Source organism: Cherax quadricarinatus, chromosome 6 (genome assembly GCF_038502225.1).
Source record: "Cherax quadricarinatus isolate ZL_2023a chromosome 6, ASM3850222v1, whole genome shotgun sequence".
In the NCBI taxonomy this organism is placed as follows: Eukaryota; Metazoa; Arthropoda; class Malacostraca; order Decapoda; family Parastacidae; genus Cherax; species Cherax quadricarinatus.
In genome coordinates this window covers 14,432,390-14,448,246 of record NC_091297.1, presented here as the reverse complement: position 1 = coordinate 14,448,246, position 15,857 = coordinate 14,432,390, and positions in this window count along the sequence as shown.

Sequence of the window (15,857 nt, the reverse complement as noted above, 5' to 3'; positions counted from 1 at the left end):
ATAACCTCCTGATCCCACCTGTGTATAACCTCCTGATCCCACCTGTGTATAACCTCCTGATCCCACCTGTGTATAGCCTCCTGATCCCACATGTGTATAACCTCCTGATCCCACCTGTGTATAACCTCCTGATCCCACCTGTGTATAACCTCCTGATCCCACCTGTGTATAACCTCCTGATCCCACCTGTGTATAACCTCCTGATCCCACCTGTGTATAGCCTCCTGATCCCACCTGTGTATAACCTCCTGATCCCACCTGTGTATAACCTCCTGATCCCACCTGTGTATAACCTCCTGATCCCACCCGTGTATAGCCTCCTGATCCCACCCGTGTATAACCTCCTGATCCCACCTGTGTATAACCTCCTGATCCCACCTGTGTATAACCTCCTGATCCCACCTGTGTATAGCCTCCTGATCCCACCTGTGTATAGCCTCTTGATCCCACCTGTGTATAACCTCCTGATCCCACCTGTGTATAACCTCCTGATCCCACCTGTGTATAACCTCCTGATCCCACCTGTGTATAACCTCCTGATCCCACCTGTGTATAACCTCCTGATCCCACCTGTGTATAACCTCCTGATCCCACCTGTGTATAGCCTCCTGATCCCACCTGTGTATAGCCTCCTGATCCCACCTGTGTATAACCTCCTGATCCCACCTGTGTATAACCTCCTGATCCCACCTGTGTATAACCTCCTGATCCCACCTGTGTATAACCTCCTGATCCCACCTGTGTATAACCTCCTGATCCCACCTGTGTATAACCTCCTGATCCCACATGTGTATAACCTCCTGATCCCACCTGTGTATAACCTCCAGATCCCACCTGTGTATAACCTCCTGATCCCATCTGTGTATAGCCTCCTGATCCCACCTGTGTATAACCTCCTGATCCCACCTGTGTATAGCCTCCTGATCCCACCTGTGTATAACCTCCTGATCCCACCTGTGTATAACCTCCTGATCCCACCTGTGTATAACCTCCTGAGAGTTGCGCCAGCTGAAGAGGAATTTTCTGTGTAAAGCCTGGTTGATCGGGCTTGATCCACCAGTAGGCCTGGTCAAGGACTGGGCCGCGAGGGCGTTGACCCCCAGAACACCCTCGAGGTAGACACCAGGTAGAGTTGGCACTTATGTTAATCACTCCTAGGAAATCAGTCGGTTCTAACCTCAGATCCCGAAAACTGACAGTCTGCTCTCCCTGACAGAATTCTGCACATAACCAGCACTCTCCCCAAAATTCTCACACAGGGCTCCAGCTGTGTCCCACCAAGGCTTCTCGCCAAATCCTCTATCGTTACTGCTCAAATTCAACGACAGGAGCACCAAGTGGATTATGCCTTCACGATGGCAGATGAACCCTTCCCAGTGTAGCTGTAATACTAAATGGTGTACTGAACGGTGGTGTACTGTACGGTGGTTTGGTTTGTGTTAGGGGCTTCTTATCTAGGATAGGTGCCACTCTCCTCAGGGTGCTTGCCTAAGGACCCCAGCTTCTCTTTTGGAATAAATGGTGGGATATTTTCCCTTTTGTCTAAATTTGCACAAACTCCTGGCTGATAGCATGAAATGTTTTATGGATTGCGGAATGTGATAAACAGATTTTGAATAGTTACTTTCGTTGTGATTATGATTTATGTAATAGTGAATTGTTCATGTAACCGCCGTCGGGTTTGATATTTCGCGTCATTACCACTGAGGCCAAGTGCTGCCATCAGTCGTGGGCCCAGTCATACATGGAACTCACCCCACCAGACCTTGCTTCTCCCTCACTTTAGTGCCAGAACTCCCCCCCCCCTTCCCCTTTTTTTACACGGGTTGTACAAGGTTAGGTTAAGGATTCCTAACTTTATTTACAAGCTAAGCGCTGTTACCTGCATCAGTATATTTGAAAGCCTTTTTGTTATGAGACATACATATAGGGAACAGGATGAAGTTGGAACCATCTGTGGGCCAGCAATTTCACTGTATCAACTGAATCTCTCTCTCTATCTATCTATCTATCTATCTATCTATCTATATCTATCTATATCTATCTATATCTATCTATATCTATCTATATCTATATCTATCTATATCTATCTATATCTATATCTATCTATATCTATCTATCTATATCTATATCTATCTAGCTATCTAGCTATCTCTCTCTCTCTCTCTCTCTCTCTCTCTCTCTCTCTCTCTCTCTCTCTCTTTCGTCAGGTCGTAGGCCTGGCAAGCGTGATCTATTACCCAATAAAGCTAAAACTCACCTCCGAAGTAGTAGTATTACCTCACCAGTAATATACCATCGATATATTCACGACATTAGGAAGCTGGTATTGGTATTGTAAATTTCTTACATAATGATACAAATGGAATATATACATATTTAAAGTGCTGAATAACTAGAAAGTTCTCTGTGATATATTACATCCACCAAGGGAAATGTCGCAGAATGCACATATTTGCTTACGTTTGATATAAATCAAGTTTTTAATTCGTTTAGACAGGTCCACTCTAAATAGGGAGTCTGTATCTTTCTCCCTTATTAGTTATTGAAAATTGCAACTTCCTGACTACAGGAGAAATGTATACAGCACTTTACCTTTCACTTGTACACAAGTGTTGTATAGCCAAGACCTTTCTTGTTGGTGGTGTAATCTGATCACGTGATGTGTTGTTTCCCGGCTGCCGAGTCACTAACGCAGAACTTTTTATACACAAGTCGTTCACAAGAGCGTTCACTGATGCTACACACCGCTACTTAGATCTTGCACACGGCTTAATCACGTGTGGAGTTGGCACCCATCCACTGATATTACATGTAGCTATTAACCCACAGGTTTTAGCCAAATGATATTACATAGCCACTTCAGATGTCCGTAGGTGAAACGTTGACTCCCAGTGATGAGCGGCGCTTTAGGGCTTGTCCGAATATGTATTCATGACCCACGTGATATCAGAAACACTTCTGGAACAGGTGTAGACGTCTTCAAGAGAAAACTGGACAAGTATCTTCACCGGGTGCCAGATCAACCAGGCTATGATGGATATGTGGGGCAGCGGGCCTCCAGCAGCAACAGCCTAATTGACCAGGCTAGCACCAGACGAACCTAACCCATGGCCGGGCTCCGGGAGTAGAAAAACTCAAAACTCTTCAAAGGTATATCAAAGGTAAAGGACACCTGAAGGACGTTTGCAGGGGTCAGTGCCCGCCTGGCACTGACCCCAGGGCTTCTAGAGGATTAAAGTCTAATCAACCAGGCTGTTACTGCTGATCGCACGCATTCCAACGTACGAACCACAACCCGGCTGGCCAGGCACTGATTTGAGGAATTTATCAACTTTCCCCTTGAAGATCGCCAGAGGTTTATTAGTAATTCCTTCTGACATTCGTCGAGCTCTTTTAGTTTACTCTTGGCGCTCTCACTTTTGTCATACAAACGGCTTTCAGTGTTCAGGTTTGGGACCAGTCCTTCCAGGATTTTCCAGATGTATATTATGTATCTTCCTACGTTCCAAGGAGTACATTTGAAGAGGCTTCCAGCATTCCAAGTTGTTCAGATTCTTGATTGATTTGATACAAACAATGAAAGTTATGTTAACGTTTTCCAGCTCAGGAGTCTCGCACTACCCTTGATATACCTTTACCTTTGAGTTCCGAGAGTCTTTCTGCTCCCAGAGCCCGGCCTTGGGCCAGGCTCATCGTCACATCACATCTAGTCATATACAAATAACCCGCACATAGAAGAGAGGAGCTTACGACGACGTTTCGGTCCGACTTGGTTATAGTATAGCTCCTAGCTACGTATTAACTACCATTGACCGGCTTGACTGGTTTATGGCTTCCAAGGCACTAGCGGGTGTCCAGTCTCTCGGTTGATAGCGTACTTGGCTGACATACTGAGTGTCCGTGGTTCGATCCCTGGCACGGGTAAAAACCTTGGGCATGTTAACTTACACCTGCTGCGCCTGTTCACCTAGCAGGTCTGGGTGTTAGTCGACTGTTGTGGGTCGCTTCCTGGGGGACAAGATTGAGAGGACCCCAGTGAAAATAAGACAGTTCCCGATGATGCACTGACTTGAGTTATCCTGGATGGCTAACCCTTCCCATGTTCAAAATGTGAACAAAATCTTATCGTAGCTTAGCTTATCAACTCGTGATGTCGGGTGGGTGTTTAAGATGTCGGATGAAAAGGAATACACACTTGAACGGTTTGGTAACTTATAGTGCGAGTCGTGAGGGGAAAGCCCAGGAGCCTTGCCTTGTCCAGTCTAGCCTAGCGGGAACTGAGAGGTAAGGCCTCCGGCCAAGTGCTCACATGCGTGGGGCTCGTGACGTCACAGCTAGTCACGGAGCCTATACGGTTAGTCAGGGAGCCTATGTATAACATAGCTGGGAATATCTACATAAAATTTCGTTCGGATTTTTAACCCCGGAGGGTTAGCCACCCAGGATAACCCAAGAAAATCAGTGCGTCATCGAGGACTGTCTAACTTATTTCCATTGGGGTCCTCAATCTTGTCCCCCAGGATGCGACCTACACCAGTCGGCTAACACCCAGGTAGCTATTTGCTGCTAGGTGAACAGGACAAGAGGTTTAAGGAAACGCGTCGAAATGTTTCCACCCGCCGGGAATCGAACCCGGGCCCTCCGTGTGTGAAGCGAGAGCTTTAGCCACCAGGCCACCGGGCCACCAGGCCACCGGGCCACCGTATACTACATATACTACACAAGTGTTCAGTGACACTACTGACAGTGAATCGGTGAATTGTATATACTCTCACTGCCTCTCCGTCTGGTTTATTCCACTTATTCATTACCTGAGATCGAGTAAAATATTTCCTTACATCTCTCTGGATCATCCGAGTCTTCAGCGCTTACATCTGTCTCACCTCGCATCTTAGTCTGTGTGTTCTTGTTCGTTCGGGCTTCGTGTGATAGTTACCTGTCGTCATTTCTAGGCAGTTCTCAGGTCAAGTCCACTGTGGATTATTGATATTTCCCTTCATGCACTGTGCGCTAACAGCCCACACAGCTGCCACTCACATTTGTCCTGCTGCCCTGGTCTGTCTTCTCTCCCCCTCCTCACTTTCAACTAGTCTTCCTCTCCTTTTTATCTCCCTTTCCCTTCCCTGCCTCTGTCTCCTCTTCCCCTACCTGGAGGGTGTTGCGGGGGTCAACGCCTTTGCGGCCCAGTCCGTGAACAGGCGTCTTATTCCCCCACTACAATTGAGTTGAGAGGCAGCAATATAACATCCAACCAGGGCTAGCGAGCGCACTTGCACTATCAGTAGATAGCTTAACTCGTGCATTGAGATTGAAGGAGGCATTGCCATTGTTTGCTTTGTCTTTACCGCTAGTCATACTGACACTATGAAAACAGAAACCAAAGAAAAAATAAATATATACAAGCTTAAAGAATGAAAAGGAATGAAAGGTAGGTATGGACAACAGGGGAGGCGAAATGCAAGATTAAGAAGGCAGTGTGTACGGTAAAACGTTGTATACATTTTTGCTGAGGTATAAAGACGTGTAATGCAGAGCATTCATTTTACACTACGTTTCGCACACGAGTGAGCTGTATTGAGTCTTGAAAGCTGACTCCTGAGAGGTTTGCTGTGTGGTAAGTGGTTTTTTATATCCATATGTCATTTTGTTGGGGCAGTCACTTAAGCTTGATGTAAGAGCATCGCACCAGTCTGTCACACTTTGTGAACATAGGCTTTCTAGTGTATTTTTTTTTTCTGCACCTCTTTTTTCTTCGTGTGAAATTGTGGCCTCGTTACTTCCTAGTAATGATCCCGAGATTTCTACATTTTTTATTGAATGTTGTGGATAATTTGGCATTTTGCTCTTCATATACTTAAAATCTGATGAAATGTGCATGTATGTATTGTTAAAGGTGTGTGTGTGTGTGTGTGTGTGTGTGTGTATACTCATCTTTTTGTGTTATCGGAGGTTAATAGTTAGCTCCTGACCTCACCTTCTAGACCACCCTGATCGATTCTGGTCTTTTGGGCCTTATCATATCTACTCTTGAAGCTATGTATTGAGTTTTCTTCTACCACTGCCTCATCCAAAGCATATTCCACTTTTCAACCACTCTTAGACTAAAGAAACACTTCCGTACATCCCTATGGCTTGTGTGTGTCGTCAGTTTCCACCTGTGTCCCCTTGATCCAGGATCCTTTAATTCGAAGTCTGCCCTTATCTGCTGTCAAATCCTCTTAAAATTTTGTACGTAATAATCATGTCCTCCTTTGTCCTCTCCTTTAAGTCCGTCAAGTTGAGTTCTTTCAACCTCTCCTCGTAGTGCATTCTTCTCAGTTCTGGTACTAGCTGGGTTGCAAACCTTTGACCTTTTCCAGTTTCTTCACCGCTTGACCAGGTGTGGGGCTCCATGCTGGGGTTGCATACTCATTGATTGTCCTAATATAGGTCGTGTATAATATTCTGAAGGATTTTTAAATATAGTTTTTGAATACTATTCAGAGGTTTGCTAATCTTACATATGGTGCTGCCATTGCATATTTTATTTACAATTCCGGCGACATGTTAGGTGTTATTTTCATCCCAGGTCCTCTCCAGTCTCTGATATTTGCAGCTTCTCTCCTCCCATGCTGTGCTCTGTCCGGCCTGCCTTCTCATTCTATAAAACGTATGACCTTGCATTTGCTTTAGTAGAACTTGAGAAGCCACTTGTGTAACCACATCTGTAGTCTTTTGAGGTCACAGAAGTTTATCACTGTTTTCTCCTGTTTTTATTCTTCTCTTTAGTTTTACAACGTCAGTAAACACATAAAGAACTCAATCCCCTCTTGTAGGTCATTTACGTTTATATGGAACAGTAGTGATCTTAACACTAATCCTTGCGGAACCCCACTCTGTTATTCTCACATTCTGATGCCTCATCCCTTACTGTTACTCTTTTCATTTAGGTACTCCAGTAGAACACGGTGCCTTTTAACCCAGCTTGTTCTAATTTTTGAACTAATCTCTGGTGTGGTACTGTATCAGATGTTTTTCAAGTCCAAGAAAATGCAAGCCACCCTGTCTTGTCTTTCTCGTTTTATTACTGTGTTTGTGCGTGTCTTATATGTAGTTATACATTGTTAAATGTGCGAATGTATGTTTCGTTGTGTGTAGGCAAACGGTAGTTAAATGGCTTCATTTTAAACTTGATCAAAAACCCCCTAACCCCCATTCTCTCTCTCTCTCTCTCTCTCTCTCTCTCTCTCTCTCTCTCTCTCTCTCTCTCTCTCTCTCTCTCTCTCTCTCTCTCTCTGTATGTGTGCGCGTGCGCGCGCAACTTCTTATCGCACAACGAAAGAGACTCGTTTCAAGTATTATTGTAATTTATTACTCTCATGTGTAAGGTGTGTGTATGTATGTATGTACTCACCTATTTGTACTCACCTATTTGTGGTTGCAGGGGTCGAGTCCTAGCTCCTGGCCCCGCCTCTTCACCGGTTGCTACTAGGCCCTCTCTCTCCCCGCTCCATGAGCTTTATCAAACCTCGTCTTAAAACTGTGTATGGTTCCTGCCTCCACTACGTCATTTTCTAGGCTATTCCACTGCCTTACAACTCTATGACTGAAGAAATACTTCCTACTATCTCTCTGACTCATTTGTGTCTTCAACTTCCAATTGTGGCCTCTTGTTTCTGTGTCTCCTCCCTGGAACATCCTGTCCTTGTCCACCTTGTCTATTCCACGCAGTATTTTATATGTCGTTATCATGTCTCCCCTGACCCTCCTGTCCTCCAGTGTCGTCAGGCCGATTTCCCTTAATCTTTCTTCATAGGACATTCCCCTTAGCTCTGGAACTAACCTTGTTGCAAACCTTTGTACTTTCTCTAGTTTCTTGACGTGCTTTATCAAGTGCGGGTTCCAAACAGGTGCTGCATACTCCAGTATGTGCCTGACATACACGGTGTACAGTGTCTTGAATGATTCCTTACTAAGGTGTCGGAATGCTGTTCTCAGGTTTGCCAGGCGCCCATATGCTGCAGCAGTTATCTGATTGATGTGTGCTTCCGGAGACATGCTCGGTGTTATACTCACCCCAAGATCTTTCTCCTTGAGTGAGGTTTGCAGTCTTTGGCCACCTAGCCTATACTCTGTATGTGGTCTTCTGTGTATGTATGTATGTATGTATGTATGTATGTATGTATGTATGTATGTGTATGTGTGTGTGTGTGTGTGCACTGTACAAACGGTTCCCATATGCAGTGTTCACAGCTGGTTCACACTTCACCTGTATAGTAACACAGATAAATAAAGATAGAAAACAACATGATATATAGATGTGATAGAATCGATAGGTCACAGGGAGGACTAGGAATCTATGTAAAGGATATTTTCTGTTGCACAGAAGTGTTGAACTCTGCGAATGATATAGTAGAAATTCTAGGCATTAAAGTTGAAAACAGGAATTTGGTAATTATCCTAGTATACAAACTAATCAGCAACTGAATTTACAGATTAGCTAAGGAAGATAGATAGCTATGTGGATAGGCTAGAAAATCCCACACCAAATATTTTACTCCTTGGAGATTTTAATCTCCCTCATGTAAAATGGAAGATGGCGCAGCGTTATGTTATATCAGAAATATCTCCGGGAAGCAACCTGGCTCAGCAGACACATACTAGGGAACTATTGAGGCTTTGTGAAAAGTATTCATTAAACCAACAGATAACCGATCCCACTAGAAATGAAAATACCCTGGATTTGATATTTACAAACAACGATGAACTAATCAAAGACATAACAGTTACAAAAACAATATATTCTGATCACATCATAGAAGTTCAAACGAGTATTAACTCAGGGTTAGGGAACTGCGTCACGAATGTTAGAGATGGGATGTTCAATAAGTTTAATTTTAACAACCATAGAACTGACTGGAAAAAAAATAAACCAAGAGTTATCAGACATCCTGGGAATCAGACGTGAGCACCCTAAATCCCCACCAGTGCCTAGAGAAGCTGAATACAGAAGCATACAAGGTATGTATGAAGCACGTACCATTGAGGAAACCAAGAAGATCACATATAAAGAGTGTAGGAGATGGTACAGAAGAAGACAACGGGTTACTGAATTTCTTAAAAACACAAATATGCTTCAGCAGAGGAAAGATAAGCTTAGACGAGAGATCATGGAACTAGAGCAAAAACTTAGGATGTCATACCTCACAGAAAAAGTACAAAGGGAACAAAGGGCCATACAGGATATTGCAAGAAACCCAAAATATTTCTATTCCTATGCAAAATCCAAGCTTAGAACTACCTGTAGAATTGGACCACTACTGAGAGGAGACTCGTATACTGACGATGAACATAAAATGAATGAAATCCTAAAAGAACAGTATGAGTTAGTGTTCAGCAACCCACTAAATGACAGCAAGGTAGAAAATGCAGAAACATTTTTCACTCCAGAAGAAGGCCGCGCAGACCAACTAACTGACATTAGTACAAATATCATAGATTTCGAAAAAGAAATGGAAAACATGTTCACTCACTCAGCACCTGGACCAGATTCATGGAATGCTCTGTTTATAAAGAAGTGTAAAGTACCACTAGCACGAGCCCTCAGTATTCTTTGGAGAAAGAGCTTAGATCTAGGTAAATACCGGAGGCCTTAAAGAGTGCAAACATAGCTCATTTACATAAAGGAGATAGTAGAGCACTAGCTAAAAGTTACAAACCAGTAGCCCTAACCTCGCACATCATAAAAATCTTCGAAAGAGTGATGAAATGGTAGATTACAAATTTCATGGAGCAGCACAACCAGTATAGTTTTAGAGCAGGACGATCATGTCTGTCACAGCTGCTGAACCATTATGACAGAATTACGGAGGTATTGGAAGACGACCAAAACGCAGAAGTGATTTACACAGATTTTGCAAAGGTGTTTGACAAATGCGATCATGGAGTAATAGCGCACAAAATGAAGGACATGGGCATTACGGGGAAGGTAGGCAGATGGATTTTCGGTTTCCTAACACACACAACACAAAAAGTAGTAGTGAACAGGGCAAGATCGAGCATCAGCGAGGTCAAAAGCTCAGTACCCCAAGGCACTGTCCTGGCACCTGTGCTGTTTCTCATCCTCATAGCAGACATAGAGTTGTGGATGAGTGGAACAAACTCCCAAGTACAGTTATAGAGGCCAGAACGTTGTGTAGCTTTAAAAATAGGTTGGATAAATACATGAGTGGATGTGGGTGGGTGTGAGTTGGACCTCAAAGCTTGTGCTACCAGGTCGGTTGCCGTGTTCCTCCCTTAAGTCAATGTGACCTGACCTGACTAGGTTGGGTGCATTGGCTTAAGCCGGAAGGAGACTTGGACCTGCCTCGCATGGGCCAGTAGACCTTCTGCAGTGTTCCTTCGTTCTTATGTTTTAAAAAACACCTGGCACACTTTTGTATCAGCATTTGTAGATGACACTAAAATAAGCAGGAAAGTCAATACGGTAGAGTACACTGAAAAATTACAGGAAGACATAAACAGGGTTTTCCAGTGGGCAGTGGAGAACAACATAACGTTCAATGGTGATAAGTTCCAGCTGCTTAGGTATGGAAAGAATGAAGAACTCAAAAGGAACTCTATATACAAAACTCAAGAGGATCACCAAATAGAACGTAAGGAACACGTAAAACACCTGGGAATAATTATGTCAGCTGACTATTTAAAGACCATAAGACGAAGATCACGACAGCTAGGAAGATGACGGGGTGGGTATTGAGAACTTTCGAAACAAGGGAAATAATGCCGATGGTGACACTCTTCAAATCGCTGGTGCTCCCTCATTTAGAATATTACTCTTTGCTGACGGCCCCGTTCAAATCAGGTGAAATATCGGAGCTGGAAAAAATAGAGATCGTTTACGGCTCACATTGAGCATGTAAGGCATGTAAGGCACCTAAACTAATCGGAACGTCTGCAAATCTTGAACATGTATTCATTGGAGCGGAGGAGAGAGAGATGCATGATAATATATATCTGGAAAATACTTGAGGGCTTGGTCCCGAATCTGCACACTGCCGTAACAACATACTGAAGTGAGAGATATGGGAGGAAGTGTAAAATAAACCCAGTGAGGAGCAGGGGTGCGGTGGAAACAATAAGGGAACACTGTATCAACATCCGGGGTCCCAGAATATTCAACATCTTACCAGAAGATATCAGAAACACGGCTGGAAGAAGTGTAGAAGCCTTCAAGAGGAAACTGGACAAGTATCTTCACCAGGTGCCAGATCAGCCAGCCTGTGATTGATATGTGGGGCAGCGGGGCTCCAGCAGCAACAGCCTGGTTGACCAGGCAAGCACCAGACGAGCCTGGCCCATGGCCGGGCTCAGAGTAGATAAACTCTCGAAACTCTTCAAAGTTATATCAAAGGTAACTTGTGTAGGTGTAAAGTGCGTGCTTCATGTGAAAGATATACAAGTTATGAGTTGTGTGACAGTGTAACAGGAGAGCCCTGGGCGGTAGTGAGGTGCGTTGACTCCCCCTGATGTACCCTGTGTATACCCTCTCGTCTGCTTAAGCCAGATATAGGACAAGATGGCCCTGGTGCCACCATACTGGCTCTGTCCTTTCTAGCATTCATTTTGTTGTTCTCACTTTTATTAATTTATTTCAACAATTGTAATAACTATTACAAACGTTATAAGAAATTGTCTTACAAAACTTTCCCGACATAGTTTGGGACGCACTGAAAGAAAGACAAAATGCAGACGTTGTATTCCAGAAAATGGGCAGATTTTTTTTTTTACGACTCAGGGGCAAAATGTAATAGTCAACAAAAGAAAATCAAAGGCTGTCACAGTGAAAAGCTCTGTTCATGGCACAATATATCCTTAACTCTAACTTTTTTTCTTATGTCAACTCTTGAAGACAATGCTAAAAGTTTGTGTGAACAGCATCCATTAAGGACACGGCAAAGCTCCAAGCTGATATAAACCAAGTTTTTTCAGTGGGCCACTGACTGAAATATGATGTTCACCGAGGACAAATTTCGGTTACTCCGCCCCTGAACGGGGCCGTCAACACTGAATAATATTTTGACCGAGAGAGCATCAGTGATTTGAATCGTCACTATTGGCATTATTCCCCTTGTTTTGAAAGTTCTTATTATCGACCCTCATCATTTTCTTGGCTCTTGTTACATTTGTCTTATATGTTCTTTGAAAGAAAGGTCAGCTGACATAATTACTCCTAGATCTTTCACGTGTTCCTTTCATGCTATTTGATCCTCTTGGGTTTTGTATATGGTGTATATCTTGAGCTTTTCATTTTTTCCATATTGAAGCAGCTAGAACTTTATCACCATTGAACGTCATATTGTTCTCCACTGCCCGCTGGAACACCTTGCTGACATCTTCCTGCATTTTTTTACCCAGGTGATTTTTATGCTTATTTTGGTATCCGCAAATAATGCGAAACTTATGAGGATAAGAAACAGGTGCCCGAACCTTGCATTGGGTCACTGAATTTTTCCTCGCTAATGCTGGATTTTGTACGGTTTACTACTACTATTTTTGTTCTGTCTGTTAAAGGGTGAAAATCCATTTGCGTGCCTTTCCTGTTGTGTCCCTATAATTCAGTCAAGCGACTAAATTACTGAGAACGCTTAAAATCCCTTCCAAGTAATGCTTGGAATGTTGGCTAGAAAAATGCATCATATTTTACAGCCGGAAAATACCTCAGGGATTCGTCCAAAACTTGGAACGGAATTCACTCCCAAACCTTCACCCCGAAATAACTACCTGTGAGAGCAAGAGACTCAGTAGACAATGCAGAATATTTCTAATGAAGAGATGGGGGCAATAAATGCACTTTATTAAGCGGACAAATATGTTTCAGCACTCACCATTCTCCCCTAGCTGTCTTCAAGAGAGAGCTGGATAAGTTTTTAGTTCATGATCAGCTGTCACGTGATGTCTGCATTTTTCTGCGTGCAGCAAGCACCAACAGCCTCATTGATCAGACTTTCAACCAGAGGCTTGGTCTGGTACCAGGCAACGAGGTGCCTTTTGAAATCGTCCTCAGGTAACTTTGCCTGTGTGTGTGTGTGTGTGTGTGTGTGTGTGTGTGTGTGTGTGTGTGTGTGTGTGTGTGTGTGTGTACTCACCTAGTTGTGGTTGCAGGGGTGTGTGTGTGTGTGTGTGTACACACCTAGTTGTGGTTGCAGGGGTCGATTCACAGCTCCTGGCCCCGCCTCTTCACTGGTCGCTACTGCTCCATGAGCTCTATTATACCTCTTCTTAAAGCTTCCCAAACTATTCCACTTCCTGACTACTCTGTGACTGAAGAAATACTTCCGAACATCCCTGTGATTCATCTGTGTCTTCAGCTTCCAACTGTGACCCCTTGCTGCTGTGTCCCATCTCTGGAACATTGTCGCTGTCCACCTTGTCGATTCCTTTCAGTATTTTATATGTCGTTATCATGTCCCTCCTATCTCTCCTGTCCTCCAGTGTCGTCAGGTCGATTTCCCTTAACCTCTCCTAGCTCCTAACTCCTAGCTCTGGGACTAGGCTTGTTGCAAACCTTTGCACTTTCTCTAGTTTCCTTGCGTGCTTGGCTAGGTGTGAGTTCCAAACTGGTACTGCATACTCCAGTATGGGCCTAAAGTACACGGTGTACAGGGTCCTGAAGTGTGTGCGTGTGTGTGTACTCACCTAATTGTGGTTGCAGGGGTCGAGACTCAGCTCCTGGCCCCGCCTCTTCACTGATCGCTACTAGGTCCTCTCCCTCTCTGCTTCCTGAGCTTTGTCATACCTCTTCTTAAAACTATGTATGGTTCCTGCCTCCACTACTTCAATTGCTAGGCTATTCCACTTCCTGACGACTCTATGACTGAAGAAATACTTCCTAACGTCCCTGTGACTCGTCTGAGTCTTCAGCTTCCAATTGTGACCCATTGTTTCTGTGTCCCCTCTCTGGAACATCGTGTCTCTGTCCACCTTGTCTATTCCCCGCAGTATCTTGTATGTCGTTATCATGTCTCCCCTGACCCTTCTGTCCTCCAGTGTCGTCAGTCCGATTTCCCTCAACCTTTCCTCGTACGACATTCCCCTTAGCTCTGGAACTAGCCTTGTTGCAAACCTTTGTACTTTCTCTAACTTCTTGACGTGCTTGACCAGGTGTGGGTTCCAGACTGGTGATGCATACTCCAGTATGGGCCCAACATACACAGTGTACAGTGTCTTGAACGATTCCTTATTAAGGTATCGGAACGCTATTCTCGGGTTTGCCAGGCGCCCGTATGCTGCAGCAGTTATTTGGTTGATGTGTGCCACCGGTGACGTGCTCGGTGTTATGGTCACCCCAAGATCTTTCTCCCTGAGTGAGGTCTGTAGTCTTTGTCCACCTAGCTTATACTCTGTCTGCGGTCTTCTTTGCCCCTCCCCAATCTTCATGACTTTGCATTTGGCAGGGTTGAATTCGAGAAGCCAGTTTCTGGACCACGTGTCCAGCCTCTCCAGGTCTCTTTGCAGTCCTCCCTCATCCTCATCCGATTTAATTCTTCTCATCAGCTTCACATCATCTGTGTGTGTGTGTGTGTGTGTGTGTGCGTGTGTGTGTGTGTGTGTGTGTGTGTGTACTCACCTAGTTGAGGTTGCAGGGGTCGAGTCCGAGCTCCTGGCCCCGCCTCTTCACTGGTCGCTACTAGGTCACTCCCCCTGAACCGTGAGCTTTATCATACCTCTGCTGTGTGTGTGTGTGTGTGTGTGTGTGTGTGTGTGTGTGTGTGTGTGTGTGTGTGTGTGAGAGAGAGAGAGAGCACGCGCGCGCGCGTGTGAAGGATGTTTCTGGGGGGGGGTCAGTGATATCTCAGATTCATATCCCAAGTTTTGCATGAGATAAGTTGCCCTGAGGGATGGTAATTTCTAAGTAATAATAACTACAGGAAGGCAAGCCAAGTCAGAATTGAGTCAAGTACCTAATAAATTAGAGATGAAACAAAGTTAGAATAAACGCAGTGAAGAGCAAGGATGCCATAGATATATTTAGAGAACACGTCAGCATCCGTAGTCCAAGACTCTTGTCTTCTACCAACAAATATAGGAAATATTTTTGGACCGAAGATGAAACTGGACAGCCATGTACAAAAAGTACCAAACAGCCTATATAGACCGTCCAGCTTGTTGATCAGGTAGTCAGGAAATCTAGACTCAGGCTAGGCTTTAAGGGTAGAAGAGCCCTCGAAGCTTGTCAGAGACTACTACTGTAACTTTCCCCATCCCCTCCCAACTAGCGACCAGGCCAAACTTTTCATTCATGCACTTACAAATCCACGTGCCCTCCTTAAAGTTGTTAACGTGTGTGGAATCGCTGACATCCTGGGAATAGTGGATGATGTACACGAGATACTGGCAGCCCCATGGATAATGGGTGTTTTGAAAGTGCTAGAGAGGGGCTGGCACAGTTACTGGGACGCTGGAAACCCGTGTGGTGTAGCTGGTGTGTAACTAACGGGGGGCTGACAATTCTCCCCCAGGAATAATGGGCGTTGCCAGTGTATAATTAGGGGGTGTGTGTTGCAGGAAGTCTAGGTGAAAATAGTATCTGCACATTTTCATACTGTGGCGCTGATATTAAGAGAGAGAGGAAGGGAGGGAATTGAGAAAGAAAGGAAGGAAGAAAGATACTCTATCTCAGAGATGTATAACTCCCTTTACTGGCAAACTTGCCTGGCCCACCTGCTCGGCTGTCTGCCAACACAGTCAGCAGGCCTCAGATTTTTCGTCCATTCAGTGAGTGCAGATGACTCGCGGGTTCCTTCTTCGTTGATGTTGGTGTTTCCTTATCTTGCTTCCCGTTGAGCTGCTGCGTCTGGTGCTGCTGCAGCAGC